This window comes from Tachyglossus aculeatus, chromosome 4 (genome assembly GCF_015852505.1).
Source record: "Tachyglossus aculeatus isolate mTacAcu1 chromosome 4, mTacAcu1.pri, whole genome shotgun sequence".
NCBI classification, from domain to species: domain Eukaryota; kingdom Metazoa; phylum Chordata; class Mammalia; order Monotremata; family Tachyglossidae; genus Tachyglossus; species Tachyglossus aculeatus.
In genome coordinates this window covers 124,894,791-124,911,904 of record NC_052069.1, presented here as the reverse complement: position 1 = coordinate 124,911,904, position 17,114 = coordinate 124,894,791, and the positions used below count along the sequence as shown (strand labels likewise).

Genomic DNA, 17,114 nt, shown 5'->3' with positions numbered 1-17,114 from the left:
AGAATTCGGGGCCCTGGGTCTTCTCAACCCCAGAATCAAGTCAAACAAGATCAAATCCCTGCAAAGAGCCTCAGCCTCTGTTCTTCTTCTTCCCATCTCCAGGGTCTGAGGATGTGCAGGGTGACCCACATACAAGACTATGGGCACAGAGAGATTTGACCCGTCTATAGAATTTAGGGACCCAGGTCTTCTCGGCCCCACGGTCATGTCCAATAGAACCAGTTTCCTGCCCAGATCCAGCCTCCGTACCAAGATGGGCAGCCCCTGTCTCATTATTCTATCCCAAAAGCTAAGCCCATATCTCTCTCTGTCTCTGTCTCTGTGTGTCTCTCTCTCTCTCTCTCTCTCTCTCACACACACACACACACACACACACACACACACACACACACACACACACACACACACGATATAAGGAAAACCTTCCCTTTGTGGTGGCAGCAGAGCCCAAAGCCCCATCTCTCCAGGGTGGGGGAAATCTGAGAATTGATTTGACTGGACTCACACTGCAAGGGGATGGTTCTCAAGGCCAGGGCGAGCTGTTGAGCAGCCTCTGTTTGCAGACTAATAGCCGGTCAGATCCTCCCTCGTGTCATCCTAGGCCGAGCTGTGCATTGCAGGGGGTTGGTGCTGCGAGACTCCTTTCTGCATCCTAGCTGATGGGTCACAGACCTGGTTGGAGGCAGGTTGGGGGAAGGAGGGGGAAAGAGCATCTTAATGACCTGTCAAGAAACAGCATGGCCTTGTAGATAGAGCACAGGCCCAGGAGTCAGAAGGACCTGGGTTTCAAGCCTTGCCCTGCCAATTGTCTGCTGTTTTACCTTAGACAAGTCACTTCACATCTCTGTGCCCCAGTTGCCTCACCTGTAAAATGGGGGTTAAGGCTGAGAGCTCCATATGGGACAGGGACTGTGTTCCAACCCGATTTGCTTGCATTCACCCTCATGCTTACAATAGTGCCTGGGACATAGTAAGTGCTGAACAAATGTCATTATATTATCATCATCATCATTATGAGTTTCACAAAATCCTGAAACACAGGGCTTTGGAGCAACCTTTTCTGCCGCCCTGGGTTGAGGGGAGGGTTTAGAAGCTCCTTCAGTTCTCATTTTACCTACTCTGGACACCTAAAGGATCCTGAACCCCACATCAGTCTCCCTCAAACCACTGTTCCAATGTTTTCAGGTGAGGAAACTACTAGCACTGACGATGCAGTTTCCATGAACAACTGTTGCTCTTCCAGCCTCCCACTGATTGGGTCTCAGCCTAGATTCCCTATAATACTCTTCTCCACAAATGATGGGCCACACACAGACACACAAAACCTGACATGGCAAACTGACCCATTCTTGATGCCGGGTCCCCTTTCTCCCAGGCCCTGCCCACCATCAGCACCAAGGGGCTCCTTTCTCTGGGCACCAGAGTTCTGTCTGTGGCCATGCTAAAGACTGGACTGTGGACTCAGGTTTGGCCCAACCCTAGATTTAAGGGCACCGGGCCTTTTCTGGCCCACAGTCGAGCTGGCAGAATCTTTTCCCGGGACAGAGCCAAGATTCAGGGCCGGCCTAGGTGCTGCGTGAGAGGAAGCCCCCCCGTCTAGCACCTACTTGTCACCCTGACTTGCTCCCTTTCTTCATCCCCACTCTGATCCCCACTTATATCAATGTCTGTCTCCCCCTCTAGACTGTAAGCTCACTGTGGGCAGGAAATGGGTCTATTTATTGTGATACCGTACTCTCCCAAGCTGTTAGTACAGTGCTCTGCACACAGTAAGTGCACAGTAAATACAATTCAGTAAATGAGCACCACACTCACATCTCAAAGTCAACCCCACAATGCAAATACGTATCTCAAACAAACCCATCGCTTTCTGGAGGAGGCAGCAGAGAGCCCCTGGCTATCCAATATTTAGTCTCAAGGAATTAGCATTCTTGGATTGGGGTTGAGGGATTGGTCTTAACTCAGTCTCTGGAGAGGCCCAGGGAGCCAACCAGTCGGTATCCATGCTGCACAGTCAAGATCCTCATGGCCGTGGAGAACCCGAGCGGGCCGCATCCAGAGGAACGGCTGACGAGTGGTCAGTCGCGACCTAGCCCATTCTTTCGATGCCTTCCCTCATCTTGGCTCCCATGTGAACACAAGCGATGGTTGGTCAAAAAGTATCACCCAAATGACAAGCATGGTTTTAGGGAGCACAGGGGAGGAGTCTGTACCATGGCTACTCTGAGTCAAGCAAATCAAGACAAGTTCTTGGGGGAGCTTCCTGTTTCATTGAGAAGCAGCATGGCTCAACGGAAAGAGCACGGGCTTTAGAGTCAGAGGTCATGTGTTCAAATCCCAGGGCCGCCACTTGTCAGCTGTGTGACTTTGGGCAAGTCACTTAACTTCTCTGGGCCTCAGTTACCTCATCTGTAAAATGGGGATTAAGACTGTAAGCCCCACGTGGGACAACCTGATCACCTTGTAACCTCCCCAGCGCTTAGAACAGTACTTTGCACATAGTAAGTGCTTAATAAATGCCATTATTATTAATATTATTATTATGTTATCCAGATAGGCCTCAGGACTCACCTTTGCTCTCTGGGCCTCCTCTAGCCACGTCGATAGCAAAGTGTCCATCCCAGGGGAGAGACTGATGTTTCTGTACTGGCCCTGACCCGTGAACATCTGGAATGGAATGGAATAGGATTAGTGAATGCCCAAGTCTTTAAGTGGTGAGAATACTGAAGTGGCAGTTTGGGGGGAAACAGGGTGGGAGGATTAAAGGTTTATCATGCACTTCCTCCTGGAGAAGATGTCATCTCAGAAGATACTTAAAGATGGAAGGCACTGGTCTGCCACATGAGAAGGTTGGGGAGGAGTTTGAGGGTCAAAGGAAGGGTAAGCAAGAGAGCAGTGAGAGATGAGAGAGAGACAGAGAGAGAGAGGCACGATGAGGAGCTCATCTCAAGAGTAAAGTGTGTGGGCTGAGTCGTGGGGGTAGAAGAGTGAGGCTAGGTAGTGGGTATCTGGGGCACCATCTCAGTTCTAAGGGAGTGGGGATAGCATGAGAATAGAGGAGGATCCAACCTTGGGGGACACCAATAGGAAGTGTCAGAGGGAGAGCAAGAAAGAAAAGCCAAAGAAGGAAAACCAGGAGGGGGCTGTGAAGGGGAAATTGAGAGGATGTAGAGTTCACAGGGGAACAGAGGGGTCCATGGGTTCACACACAGCTGAGAGGTTGAGAAAGACATAACAGAGAATGAGTCGTCTTTTTTAGTAGTGATAGTACTGATACATACTTCCTAAATGAAGAGCATGTTATTAAGCACTGGCAGTTGCCTCGGTGACAAGAAGGGAGTTGGGGCACTGGGGGTTGAAGGCAGGAGTTAAAAGTCTAGGATAGATGGTGAAGGCAGTAGGCACGGGAGTCACTAAGGGAGGGGAATCGTTATTGCTGAGCAGAAGACAGGTAAAGTTAAAGTCCTCCTCACCGGCTATGAGATCGTCGAGGTGGTCGTAGTACTTAGATGCCCCCCAAAAGCACACTGCAGAGTGAGGGGGTCTGATGGTGCTCCTGTAAGTTGAGAAGGAAACAGCAGGAGATGCAAACAATGCAGTTTCTCCAAAATAAAGACATTCCTCCACCCCCTCCCAAATCAAGCTATTGTTCAAAAGACTTGAGAAAACTGCCACAAGTGCTGGTGCTTCTCCACTCTTCCCTACCCCTGCCACCCCCACACTCCCAGGCTGGGAGAGGCCTGGACTTCAAGAGCAAGACGTTTCCAGGACACTGGCAGACTAAACAGGGGAGTGATACGACCTGCAGGACATGGGACCAAATCTTTCTATGCTCCCTACAAAAACTCAGATTGGAGGCTCAAGGACACCATTCATTCATTCAATCCTATTTATTGAGTGCTTACTGTGTGCAGAGGACTGTACTAAGCACTTGGAAAGTACAATTCAGCAATAAAAAGAGACAATCCCTGCCCATACCTGTCCAGAAAAGAATGGAGTGCACACACGCGCACACACACACACACACACACACACATCCTTCCTTTTGTGGTGGCAGCATAGTCCACAGTTAAATCTCTCACTGGTGGGACAAGACTGGAGATTGACTTGAGTGTGCCCACACTGCAAATGGATAATCCTCAAGGCCAGGGCCATCAATTGAATGGCATCTATTTCTTCTGGTATCTGTTAAGTGCTTACTGTGTGCCAGGTGCTGTGCTAAGCACTGGGGTGGATACAAACAAATCATGTTGGACACAGTCCCTGTCCCATATGGGGCTCACAGTCTTAATCCCCATTTTACCTATGAGGAAACTGAGGCACAGAGAAGTGATTTGCCAAAGGCCACCCAGAAGACAAGCAGCGGGGACCAGATTAGAAACCATGACCTTCTGACTCCCAGGCCCATGCCCTATCCACTATGCCATGCTGCTTCTCCATCGATTTGGAGAGAAATAGCTGGTCAGATTCCATCCTTGGTCATCCTATCCCAAGCTGAGCTCTGTGGGGCTTCTTTCTGTCTCTGATCTGAGAAGGCATAGAGCTGGTAAGGGTGTGGGCAAAAATTTGTCTCCCACCTAAACCTCCTTCGGGTATCTGGGGGAGGAGCCTGGAGTATCACTTGCATGGAACTGAATTGTCACCGGAGATTCTCCACTGGTCTTGGGTGAAACCCATTTGGGGTTGAGGAAACTGGCCTTGGAAGACACACATGGATTTATGAGCCCGAGGGGCTGTGATCCCCCATCCTGCCCTCTGAGGTTCTCATCTGTTGTCAAACACTTCAGCCTCCAGGAGCATCAGTTTTCACAGCTGGAGATGGAGTGTGGGTCGGTCTCACCTTCACAACATCGCTAAAATCTGCCCTTTCCTCTCCAACCAAACTACTACCACATTAATGTAACCACTCATCCTATTCTGCCTAGATTACTGCATCAGCCTCCTTTCTGACCTCCCAACTTCCTGCCACTCCCCACTCCAGTACATACTTAACTCCGCTGCCCGTAACATCTTTCTACAGAAACGTACAGGACATGTCACCCCCCTCCTCAAAAATCTCCAGTGATTGCCTATCCACCTCCATATCAAATTAAACTCCTCACCACTGGCTTTAAAGCGCTCCATCACTGTGCCCCCTCCTACCTCACCTCGCTTCTCTCCTTCTATAATCCAGCCCAGAACTTCACTCCTCTGGTGCTAACCTTCTCACTGGGCCTCCATCTTCTCTGTTTTGTTGCCGACCTCTGCTCTCACGACCTACCACTGACCTGGAATGCCCTCCCTCCTCAAATCTGCCAGACGATTACTCTATTCCCACCCTTCATAGCCTTACTGAAGGAACATCTCCTTCAGAAGGCCTTCCCAGCCCCACTTTTCCTCATCTCCCACTCCCTTCTATATCTCCCTGACTTGAGCCCTTTGCTCTTCTCCCCTCCCCGCTGTAAATATCTGTAATTTTATCTATTTATATTGATGTCTGTTTGTTTGTATTGACGTCTGCCTCCACCCTCTAGACAGTGAGCTCTTTGTGAACAGGGACTGTCTCTCATTACTGCTGTGTTGTACCTTCCCAAGCACTTACTACAGTGCTCTGCACACAGTAAGCGCTCAATAAAAATGATTGAATTAATGAGTGGTAAGAGATTACAGACAACCTAGTTTGGGTTTTTTTTGCCAACACTCTTTTCCCCCTCCCTGCCCCAGAACACTAACTACCACAGCTAAGCTGACTGCAACCCTCTGCCCTATCAATACTTATCTGTTTCCTTCTCAGAACTCCAGGAAGGGCTCATTCTCCAGGGACTGGAGGTCCCGAACACCTGGTCAATTTCTATTACAAGTCATTCCCGTTCCACTCCTCCCCACCGCACCCCTGTTGAAATGGTCTTGGATGGGAGTCCACACAACTCTGCTTCTCAGAGAGGAATGGGGTGGACACATGGATGCCAACCTGTCCTTCTCCTGAAACTACACTCACAGAAGCTATCACGGCAGGCCCAAACCGGTCCCTTCTCCGGGATCTGAACGTTCTCCAGCTGACGCTGCAGACTGGGTTGCGGGCACACAGAGGTTTGACCCATCTATAGAATTAAGGGCCCAGGTTGTTCTCAATCCCATAGTGAAGTCAAACAGAACAAGTTCCCCACGCCAAACCTCAGCCTCAATTTGAGTCTGCCTCTGTACCAAGAGTGGCAGCCCCATCGTCATTCTCCTTTCCCCAAAGCTAAGCCCACTGACATACTTTGACAAACACCAACATAAAAGCAAAACCTTCCCATTGTGGTGGTAACGTAACTCACAGCTCCATCTCTCAATGGGGTATGGGGTATTATGAGAATTGATTCAACTATGCCTAAACTGCAAGTGGATGGTCCCTAAGTTAAGGGTGATGCACTGAGCAGCCTCTGTTTGAAGCATAATAGTAGGTCAGATTCTTCCTTGAGTCATCCTACCCTGAGCAGTGCACTGCTGAGGTTGGTCCTAAGGGGTTCCTTTCTGTATCTGAGCCAACAGGACAGACTCACACTCCCCTTCCTTCCCTCCACCGCTCCCCCAACCCCCAACCCTGAACCAAGACATAGGACTCACTGGAGAGCCCTCCTTTGGGTAGAAGGCAGTAGAGTCTGGGTCTGATAGAAGTGAGGTGTCACTGGAGCTTCTCCACCAGTCCTGCCTAAAACCCTTCTGGAGTTGAGGAACCTGGCCATAAAAGACAAATGTGAATTAATGAGTCTGAGGGGCCGGGTTCCCCCACCCTGTGCTCCAGACACTAGGCCCCCAGAAGATACCGCTGACAGAAAGAGAAGGATCCCTTCTCCGGGGACTGAGGATGTGTAGTATGTCCCTGCAGACGTGACAGTGGAAACAGAGAGATTTGACCCATATATAGAATTATGGGCCCCGGGTCATCTCTGTCTCACAGTCAAGTCCAACAGAACCAGTTCCCTGTAAGAACCTCAGCTTCCAGAACCAGCCTTCATACCAAGGTTGGAAGATCCCACCTCTCTATCTTTTCCCAAAAGCTAACTCCATCACACATGCACACACACCACCCCCGATCTCCACCCCGCCACCTTCCCTTTGGACAGGTAGTACAGGTTTTGGCTCCATTTCTGCATGGGAGTGGGTTGCAGATCTGGGAACCTAACACTTGGCTCCAGAACTCCTTATCTACGCATCCATACCCTGTTCTTCTCCTGACTTTCCTATCATTGTAGATGGCACCACCATCCTTCCTGTCTCACAAGCCCGTAACCTTGGCATTATCCTTGACTCCTGCCTCCACATCAACCCACATATTAAATTCATCACTAAATCCTGTCGGTCCCACCTCCACAACATTGCTAATATAGGCCCTTTCCTCTCCATCCACACTGCTACCACATGAATGGATTCACTCAACCTATCTCTCCTCAATTACTGCATCAGTCTCCTTACTGACCTCCCAGCCTCCTGCCTCTCTCCAGGCCATACTTCATTCTGCTGCCCTGATCATTTTTCTACACAAACAATCAGGGTGTGTCACCCGCTCCTCAAAAAACTCCAGAGGTTGCACGTCCACCTCCTAAAACAACAACTCTTCCCCATTGGCTTTAAAGCAGTCAGTCACTTTGCCCCCTCCTACTTCACATCACTACTCTCCTCATATAACCCAGCCCTCACACTTCACTCCTCTAATGCCAAACATCTCACTCGCCTATCACGTCACTGCCCCCTCACCCACATCCTGCCTCTGGCCTGTAACGCCCTCCCTCCTCAAGTCTGACTGACAATTACTCTCCCGTGCTTTTGAGCCTTATTGAAGGCATATCTCCACCAGGAGGCCTTCCCCCTTCCTCTTCTCCCACTCCCTTCTGTGTCGCCCTGACTTGCCCCCTTTGTTCTTCCCTGTTCCCATTCCCACGACATTTATGTACATATCTGTAATTTATTTATTTCTATTAATGTCTGTCTCCCCTGCTCTGGAGTTTAAGCTTGTTGTGGGTAGGGAATGTACTCCCCCAAGCACTTAGTACAATGCTCTCCGCACAATAATAGCTCAATGAATATGACTGAATAGAACTGAATCCCACCACAACTTGTGCATTGCCAGGCATTGAGGATTCGGGACTTCCTGCAGGGTCTGGGAGCTGTCTTTTCTAGAACTGGGGAAACTTACTGCTGAGGCCTCCTCTGGCAACACCGTAAAGGACCCCAGAGCATCAGTGGGGTGTAGTTGGAGCTCCTCTGCCTGTCCTGACTGATGCACATCTGAAACCTTGACAGGGATATTTGCATTGGTGATCGTGAAGGTTTGGGTTTCCCACCCTGCCCTCTGTCAGCAGCTGAGGACCTAAGTCACCAGATATTATCATCTCCAGGAGAATCAACGACCTAGAAGCTGGAAGGAGAAGGGTAGGCATTTCAGGCAACCATTTTTTTTTTGTAAGCACTTCAATCCTCCCTTCTCCCATTGACCCCAACCTCAGGAGAGGTGAAGTCTATAATCAATCAATCTCACTTAAGTGCAACTGTCTGCTGTACTAATACTTAACCAACCCTTACAAATCTGTCAATCCAGGAAGGGCTTGTACTTCAGAGACTGGAGGCCCAACCCAAACTGGACAAAAATCAGTTTTGCCTATCTTCCATGCTCCCTGTCTATACCTGTGACAACTCAATCTCAGAACTCTGCTTTTCAGAGAGGAATATAGTAGACACACCGATAGTCTTCCTGGCTAACTCCGGACCCTAGACTCCCAGAAGCAACCACTGGCAGGCAAAGACAGGTTCCTGGGTTCTATTCCTGGCTCCACCACTCATCTGCTGTGTGACCTTGGACAAGTCACTTCAGTTCTCTGAGCCTCAGTTACCTCATCTGTAAAATGGAGATTGAGATTGTGAGCCCCATGTGGGACAGGAACTGTGTTGAACCCCAAATGCTTGTATCCACACTAACACTTAGTACAGTGCCTGGCACACAGTAAGCACTTAAAGACCATAATTATTATTATTATTCTCCAGGGCCTGAGAGTGAGCAGGTTGACTCTGCAGACAGGACTGTGGGTGCAGGGAGCTTTGACCCATCTGTAAAATTAAGGGCCCCAAATCTTGTCAGGCTCGCAGTCCAGTCAGACAGAACCAGTTTCCTGCAGAGCCCCAGGCCCAGTTTCTAGAACCAGTCTCCATACCAAGAGTGGCTTTTCTAACGATCCTTTACCAAAAGCTAACTATACAGAGCCGTGGTCCCTATTTCCAGAACTATCTTCCTTGCTAAGAGTGGCACCCCCCTACTTGCTGTAACCCCTACATGCAAACACACACGTGCGTGCACACACGCATACACACACACACACACACACACACACACACACAGATCACTTTCCCTTTAATATGGCAGTGCAGCCTGTGGCTCCATCTGTCAACAACAGGGAGAGTCTAGGGATGGATCTCACTGTGCCCGCACTGCAGCGAAAGATTCCTCTGGCAGGGAGATGCATCAAACAGCCTCTGTAGACAGAGTTGGAGACAGTCAGATTTGCCCCTTGGTCATCCAGCTCTGAGCCATGCATGGCCAAGGAATTAAGGGCTACGGTTCTTCCACCAAGATCTCAAGACTAGCTGGGCATAGAGGTGGGGGATTTGGGACTCACCGTCAATACTTCCTCTGTGGATGGGGCCAGAAGAGCCTCAGGTTGACACGAGCAGGGCAGTGCTGAAGCTTCTCAAATGGTCCTGGCCGATGAATTCCTGGACTTGGGAAATAACTCTGCTGAGCAGCCACAAACCAGAGCAGACCATCGACCGTCACCCGGGATGGAGGACATTGAAATCTCCCCGCCGAGACATCCCAAATAGGTGTGGACCATTGACCGCCAGCCGGGACAGAGACCTGCCTGAGGACATGACACACAGGATTATGACAGAGTTGATGACAGCAGAGCTGTCTCTATTTCAAAGTCTGGAAATATTCCATGTACCTGCAAAACAGGACACAACTTGATTTGAAGAAACGTCTGCTAATTTGGCTCTTCCCTGTTTTCAGGTGCACCTGAAAGTCAGATTGGTACCCCCACAATTCTGATCTCGAGAGAAATGACAAGGCAACATTCCCGACACTTCCCCCCAACCCACACCCCAGGGGAAAGGGGAGAGGCAAGGTGACCCTGCAGGTGGTACTGGGGGCACAAGGAGGTTGGACCCGCCTAAGTTTTAAGGTCCCTGGGTCTCCTCAGGTCCCAGAGTCAAGTCAAACAGAGTGAGTTGGCTGTGTTAACTCTCATTTCCAGAACAAGCTACTGTGCTGACAGCAGCAGCCCCTTCCTCATAAGACTAATCCCCATCATGCATGCACATGTAGACACAAACACACGCACACTTCATCTTCTTTTGGACAGGCAGTGTGGTTCCTGGCTCCATTTCTCCAGGCTAGAAGACATTACCTTCTAGCAGGGGAAACAGGTACCTGTCATATTCTGGTACTTCTTCCTAGACTCATGGTTCTGGGAATGAGACAGTTGGATCCTCTCTCCAGAGCTCTAGAAATGCATTGAGGAGCCTCTACAGAAGCATTAACATCACCCAACTACCCCCACAATCCCACCTCCACTCACCGGAGTCATCCACACCCAAGCTGCTCGCTGCTGGGCTGGGGAGAGAAGAGGAGCCATCCTCCCTGGGAGCTCCAGGTTGGGATTCTGGTTGACAGCTCCTTCTGGGACCGAGAGCCAACAGAGTCGGTTGCCATCACCATCCAGGGGCTCCTCTAGGGATAGGGAATGGGAAGGAAAGAACATTTGCCCTGGAATCTCTCCACCAGTATGAAGTTAGAAAGTTCTCCCTCTGCTCTCAGAACTCAAGGCAGTAGCTCCACCTGCTCTCCTTCCATTCCCCCAGCCCAATACCCCTCCATCTCCCAAACTGCCTCCCATCTGGCTAGATGGAGACTCAGACCTAGAGGACAGTCTTCGGGTGTGTGAGACCACCATCTTTCACACATGATTCTACCTCCACAATTCTCAAAAAGCACCTAAGGGAGCCCTTCCACAAATCCTAGCATGCACCAGACTGTTGTTTCTCTACTGGTCCTGACTGGTGCACATTTGCAGTGGTGGATACGCTTGGATTAGTTACAGACCCTGCAGTCCATCAGCAAGTATGCTGTTCCCTGCCTGTTGCGGCATTACCTTCTAGCAGGGGAAACAGGTACCTGTCATATTCTGGTACTTCTTCCTAGAGTCTAGGTGCCACAGCAGGTTAAGTGAATGCCCAAGTCTCTCAACCATGAAAGCATTAAAGTGGCAGTTTGTGGGGGGAAAATAGGTTGGAGAGAGGAAAGATTCATCACGTACTGCCTCCTGGAGAAGATGTCATCTCAGAAGCTCTTTCAAGATGGAAGGCAATGGTCTGCCACATAAGATGGTTGGGGAGGAGTTTGAGGGTCTAAGGAAAAAGGAGGAGAGTGAGCACGTAAGAGTGCAGATCTAAGAGAGAAGCCCCATGAGTAGCTCACCTCAAGAAGTGAGCAGGTGGGCTGAGTTGTAGAGGGAGAACAATGAGGCTAGGTTGGGGATATCTGTGGGACCATCTGAGGTCTAAGGGAGTGGGGAAAGCATGAGAAGAGAAGAGGATCCAAGCTTGGGGGCCACTTACAGGTAAGAGGAGGGAGCTAGAGGACGTCAGAGCAAAAGCAAGAAAAAGGCCAGAGGAGGAAAACCAGGAGGGGGATGTGTTGGGGAGATGGCCAGTATGTAGTGTTCACAGGTGAACAAGGTGGTCCACCGTGTCAGAAGCAGCTGAGAGGCCAAAAAACACAGGACAGAACAGCATCCTGACGGATTTAGGGAGGAGGAGCGGGAGGAGTTAGAGCTAATGGCTAGAGCAGAGACCTGTGCATCAGAAGGACTTGGGTTCTAATCCCCTATCTGCCACTTGCCTGCTGTGGGACTGCTGCCTGGGCAAGTCCCTTCACTTCTCAGTCTTAGTTACCTCATCTGTAAAATGGGCATTACGACTATGAGCCCTTTCCCATGTAGGACAGAGACTATGTCCAACCTGATTAGCTTCTACCTACCCCTGTGCTTAGAACAGTGCTTGACAACAGAGTAAGCAGTTAATGAAAATCATTATTATTAATATTATTATGGAAATGAAGGAGGACAAGGATAAGGATGAGAAGGAAATCTGTAGTCTCAAATGAGTGGAGCTCTATTTTAGAAAGACTGAGGTGGTGGTTAAAAAGGAAAAAGAAGCAGCTGGTATAAATGATGCTTTCTAGGGTTTTGGATAAGAATGGTAGGAAGGGTATGGAGTGAGCAGTGTGGCGGGATTATGGGGTACAAGTCAGGTGTTTGTTTTTTCCTTAAAACTAGCTGAAGTGTGGGCATGAATGAAAAGCAGTGAGGAAGGAATTGATTCTACAGAAATGATCTGGACATGTCACCCCCCTCCTCAAAAGTCTCCAGTGGTTGCCTATCACCTTTGTATCAAACACAAACTCCTCACTCTTGGCTTCAAAGCTCTCCATCACCTTGCCCCCTCCTACCTCACTTCCCTTCTCTCCTTCTACAGCCCAGCCCACATACTCCGCTCCTCCAGGGCTAACCTCCTCACTGTGCCTCGTTCCCACCTGTCCCGCCGTCGACCACTGGCCCACAGTCCTACCTCTGACCTGAAATGCCCTTCCTCTTCACATCTGCCAAACTAGCACCCTTTCCCCCTTCAAAGCCCTACTGAAGTCTCACCTCCTCCAGGAGGCCTTCCCAGACTGAGCCCCCACTTGTCCTCTGCTTCTCCTCCCCTCCCCAGCACCCCGAGTCCCTCCCCCGCTCTACCCCTCTCCCCACCACACAGCACTTGTGTATGTATGTATGTACATATTTATTATTCTGTTTATTGTATTAATGATGTGTGTATATCTATAGTTCTATTTCTTTATATTGATACTATGGATGCCTGTCTACTTGTTTTGTTGTCTGTCTCCCCCCTTCTAGATTGTGAGCCCGTTGTTGGGTAGGGATTGTCTCTATTTGTTGCCAAATTGTACTTTCCAAGGGCTTACTACAGTGTTCTGCAGACAATAAGCGCTCAATAAATATGTTTGAATGAATGAATTATTCAGCATCATGAAGGCAAAAAAACTAGACGGAAGTGTTCAGGCAGTGAGAAGCAAGAGAAATCAGAGGCCAACTTTGAGGGGACTGATTTTGAAATCAGGCAGATGAGAGCGAGCTAGGAAGGATGAGGAATATTTGGGGGCAGGGCAAATCCAGTGGCTTCAGTGTCACTAGAATCTTTGGTGGTAGTAACACCATAGTAGTAGTAATAGTAATAGTAGCAATAGAGTACAGGGTTCAGCACTGCCAGTTGCCTCCATGACAAGGAGGGAGTTGGGGGAGAAAGTTGCTCTTTTCTTCTGACACTAGTTAAAAGTCTAGAACAGAGGATGAAGGAAATAAGCATGAGAGTCAATGAGGGAGGGGACTCCTTTTTGCTGAGCACAGTTAAATTCATTCTTACCGGCTATGAGACAGTCGAGGGTTGGGGGCTAGTGCCTGGATTCTCTCCAACAGTGCTCCCTGGCACGAGTGGTCTGTTAGTGTTCCTGAATGTTGAGAAGCAAAAAGGAGGAGATGTAAAGAAAGCAGCTTCTCCAAAATAGGGATATTGCTCCACCACCACCAAATCAACCTATTGTTCAATACATGAGAGGCCAGTCACAGACAACCTGAATTCTCCACTCTTCCCTAACCCTGCCATTCGATCCCCACACTTCCATCCAGAGACAGAGCTGGACTCAAAGGGCAAGAAGTCTCCAGTGTAATGGCAGACTAAATAGGGGAGTGGAAAGGCCTGCAGTACTCAGAACCACATCTTTCTATGCTCCCTCAAAGGCTCAGGTTCTAGGCTTCAGGACCTCAGAGAAGAACGGAGCTAACAGCAGAGACTGACTTACTGACTGACTCTCTCTCTCTCATTCCATGTCAGTCTGGACACTTGCCTCCTACTCCTCTGGGAGCAATGCCTAGCAGACATGCCAAGGTCCCTTCTGTGGGAGTTAGAGATGTGCAAGGCAGTTCCAATGAGAGGACTGTTCACTAATGTGCTCTACCCTACTCTTCACACTAAACCCCTCTCTGCCCAAGAAGCCACTTCCCTGCCCCCCCTTCCTCCCCCCAAACAAAAACAAAAAAACATCAGGCCTGTAGGACTTGTATTCTCGAGCCCAGAGATATCTGGCACATTTGTATGTTGGCCAGCACTCAGTTTCTAGTACAGTGCCTGCATTTTCAGCTCCCCAGGCTTTATGCATCACTCTCAAGGAAATCTATCTACTGCACCTCATTGTGTTTCATCACTGACAACCATTTCCTACTAAAATCCCCACAATTCAATTTCTCAGGATGAGAGGATGAGGTACACAGTGACAATACCTGCCTTACTCCTGACAGGGCACCCCCTACTTGGCTTCCCTAGAAGCCTTTGTCAGACACACAAAAGGCCCTTCTTTGGGGCCTGCAGATTTGCTGGGTGATTCTGAATGCAAGACTTTAGGCACAGGAGATTTGACCTGTCTAGAATTAAGGGCTCCAAGTCTTCAGTCCCACTGTCAAGACAGACAGAATCAGTGCCCTACACAGAGTTACAGACCCTATTTCCAGAACCAGCTTCTGTGTCAACAGGGACAGCCTCTTCCTCACTGTTCTATCCCCACAACCCATCACATTCTCACACTTACACACCCACACCCCTTCTCTTTGAGGTAGCAGTACAGACCATGGCTCCATCTCAATAACAGAGCAAGTTTGAGATTTGACCTGACTGTCTAAACTGCAGAAGGATGATCATCAAGACCCGCAAAGTGTATTGGGCAGCCTTTGACAAGGGACTAGTAGCTAGTCAAAGAGTCTGTCCTCAGTCATCCCACCCCCAACTCGTGCACTGTCAGGCTTTGAGGCTGTGGGGCTTCCTGCCAGGTCTCGGAGTCTTTTGGACATGCAACTTGGGAGACTGAATGCCGAGGCCTCCTCTGCACACATGGTACTGGACTCCGGAACGTCGGCCTGATGATAGGTGGGGAATAATTAGAGCTGCTCCACTGGTCCTGGCCCGTGCATACTGAAACCTTGGCAGGGACACCTGGATTACTGATACTAAAGGTTTGGGTTTCTCACCATGCCTTCTGACCACAGCTGAGGACCACATCTTAATCACCAGACACTAATTTCTTCAGGAGAATCAGTGGTCACCAAGCTGGAGAGAGAAGGGTGTGGGTTTCAGATGACTTTTTTTGGCAAGAATTCAATTCTCTCTCCTACCAAAGACTCCAACACCATCAGATTTGAGGGCTCCAGAAATAGACCATTTTTCACACAAGCTGAATACAAAACTGTGCCCGACTAATACTTAGCCACCCCCCTCCAAAACTGTTAGTCCAGAAGGGGCTTGTACTCCAGGGACTGGAAGTCCAAACCAAACTGGACTAGTTTCATTTGTGAGTGCAATGCTTGCCTTCTGTGCTCCCTGTCCACACCTGTGACAACTCAGTCACAGAAGTCTGCTTTTCAAAGAGGAACAAAATAGTCATAGCGATAGTCTTCCTGTCCAACTCCAGACACTGGACTCACAGAAGCCACCACTGGCAGGCCCAGACAGGTCCCTTCCCCAGGGCTTGAGGGTGAGCAGGTTGACCCCACTGATGGGACTGTGGGCACAGGGAGGTTTGCCCCATCTAAAGAATTAAGGGGCCTGCATCTTCTCAGTCTCACAGTCAAGTCAGTCAGAGCCAGTTCCCTGCACAGAGCTCCAGACCTAGTTTCCACAACCAGCCTCCATACCAAGAGTGGTAGCCTCCTCCTAACTGTTCTTCCCCAAAAGCTAACCCCATTTTACACACACACACACACACACACACACACACACACACACACACACACACCCAAAAACAACAAAATCAAAAAACCTTCCCTTGGTAATGACCACATGGTCCACACAGTTCAATCTGGCGGGGCAAGTCTGTGATTGACTTGTCTGTGCCCACTCTGCAAGGGGATGATCCTCAAGGCCAGAGCTTGCATTTAACAGCATCTGTTTGGAGAGAAATAGTTGGTCAGATTCCGCCCTTGGTTATCCTACCCCAAGCAGAGCATTGCAGGACTTCTTTGTGTGTCTGATCCGGCAAGACATGGAGTTGGTAGGGGTGTGGGCAAAAACTTGGGACTCGCCAACAAAAACTCCTTTGGGTGCCTGGTGGAGGAGCCTGAACCATTGCTCTGAGGGAAGTCAGTTGAATGTAGCTTCAGTGCTGGTCCTGGCTGAAACCCAAGTGGTGTTGAGGAAACTGGCCTTGGAATTGGTGAATTAGTGAGCCTGAGGAGCCCGTTTCTCCACCCTGCCCTCAGGTCCTCATATATTAGCCAACACAGTCTCCAAGAGCAACAGCTCTCACAGCTGAAGATGGAGTAGGAAATTGCAGACGACTTGAGTTTTTGTTTGCTTTTTTGGGGGGTGGGAGGCCTGGGGGTAAGACAAGCACCGTTTCCCCCCTGCCTCCCCTCCCCCCCAGAAAAAGTCACCACCCCAGGTAAGTTGATTGCTACATTCTGCCCTATTGATTCTTAGTGGCTCCCCTCCTCAGAACCCCAGCTCTGCTGCTTCAGGAGGGGCTCCTTCTCCAGGGACTGGAAGTCCAGCTCAACTGCACAAGTTAACTGCTAGTACCAAGCCTCACTGCTCTTCTCCTCCCAATCCACACCCCAGCTGACTTGGACTCGGACAGGAGTTCTCAAGGCTCTGCTTCTCCGAGACCAATGGAGTGGATACATTGATGCCACCTTGTCCTGCCCCTGACACCAGGCCACCAGAAGCCACCACTGTCAGAGACAGAGGGTGCCTCTTCCAGAGTCTGAGGATGTGCAGGGTGAGCCTGCATACAGAACTGTTGACGCAGGGAGATTTGATATGGAATTAAGGGCCCTGGGTCTTCTCAGTCCCACAGTCATGTCCAACAGAATCAGTTCGCTGCACAGAACCTGTTTCCAGAACCAGCCTCTTTACCAAGAGTGGCAGTCCCTGCCTCACTATGCCATCCCAAAAGCTAACCCCATCACATACACACACACACTCAAAACCTTCCC

At 49.7% G+C, this 17,114-nt stretch overlaps 1 long non-coding RNA gene across 1 annotated transcript; it reads right to left on the bottom strand.

Moving 5' to 3' along the window:
- Positions 1 to 9,784: 9,784 nt before the first annotated feature.
- Positions 9,785 to 15,202, bottom strand: LOC119926991. Its single transcript, XR_005450378.1, has 5 exons — positions 15,153 to 15,202; positions 13,498 to 13,582; positions 10,593 to 10,744; positions 9,960 to 10,030; positions 9,785 to 9,875 (listed from the first exon to the last, which is right to left on the bottom strand). It is a non-coding gene; the product is annotated as an uncharacterized LOC119926991 (long non-coding RNA).
- Between the last annotated feature and the right edge of the window lie 1,912 nt (positions 15,203 to 17,114).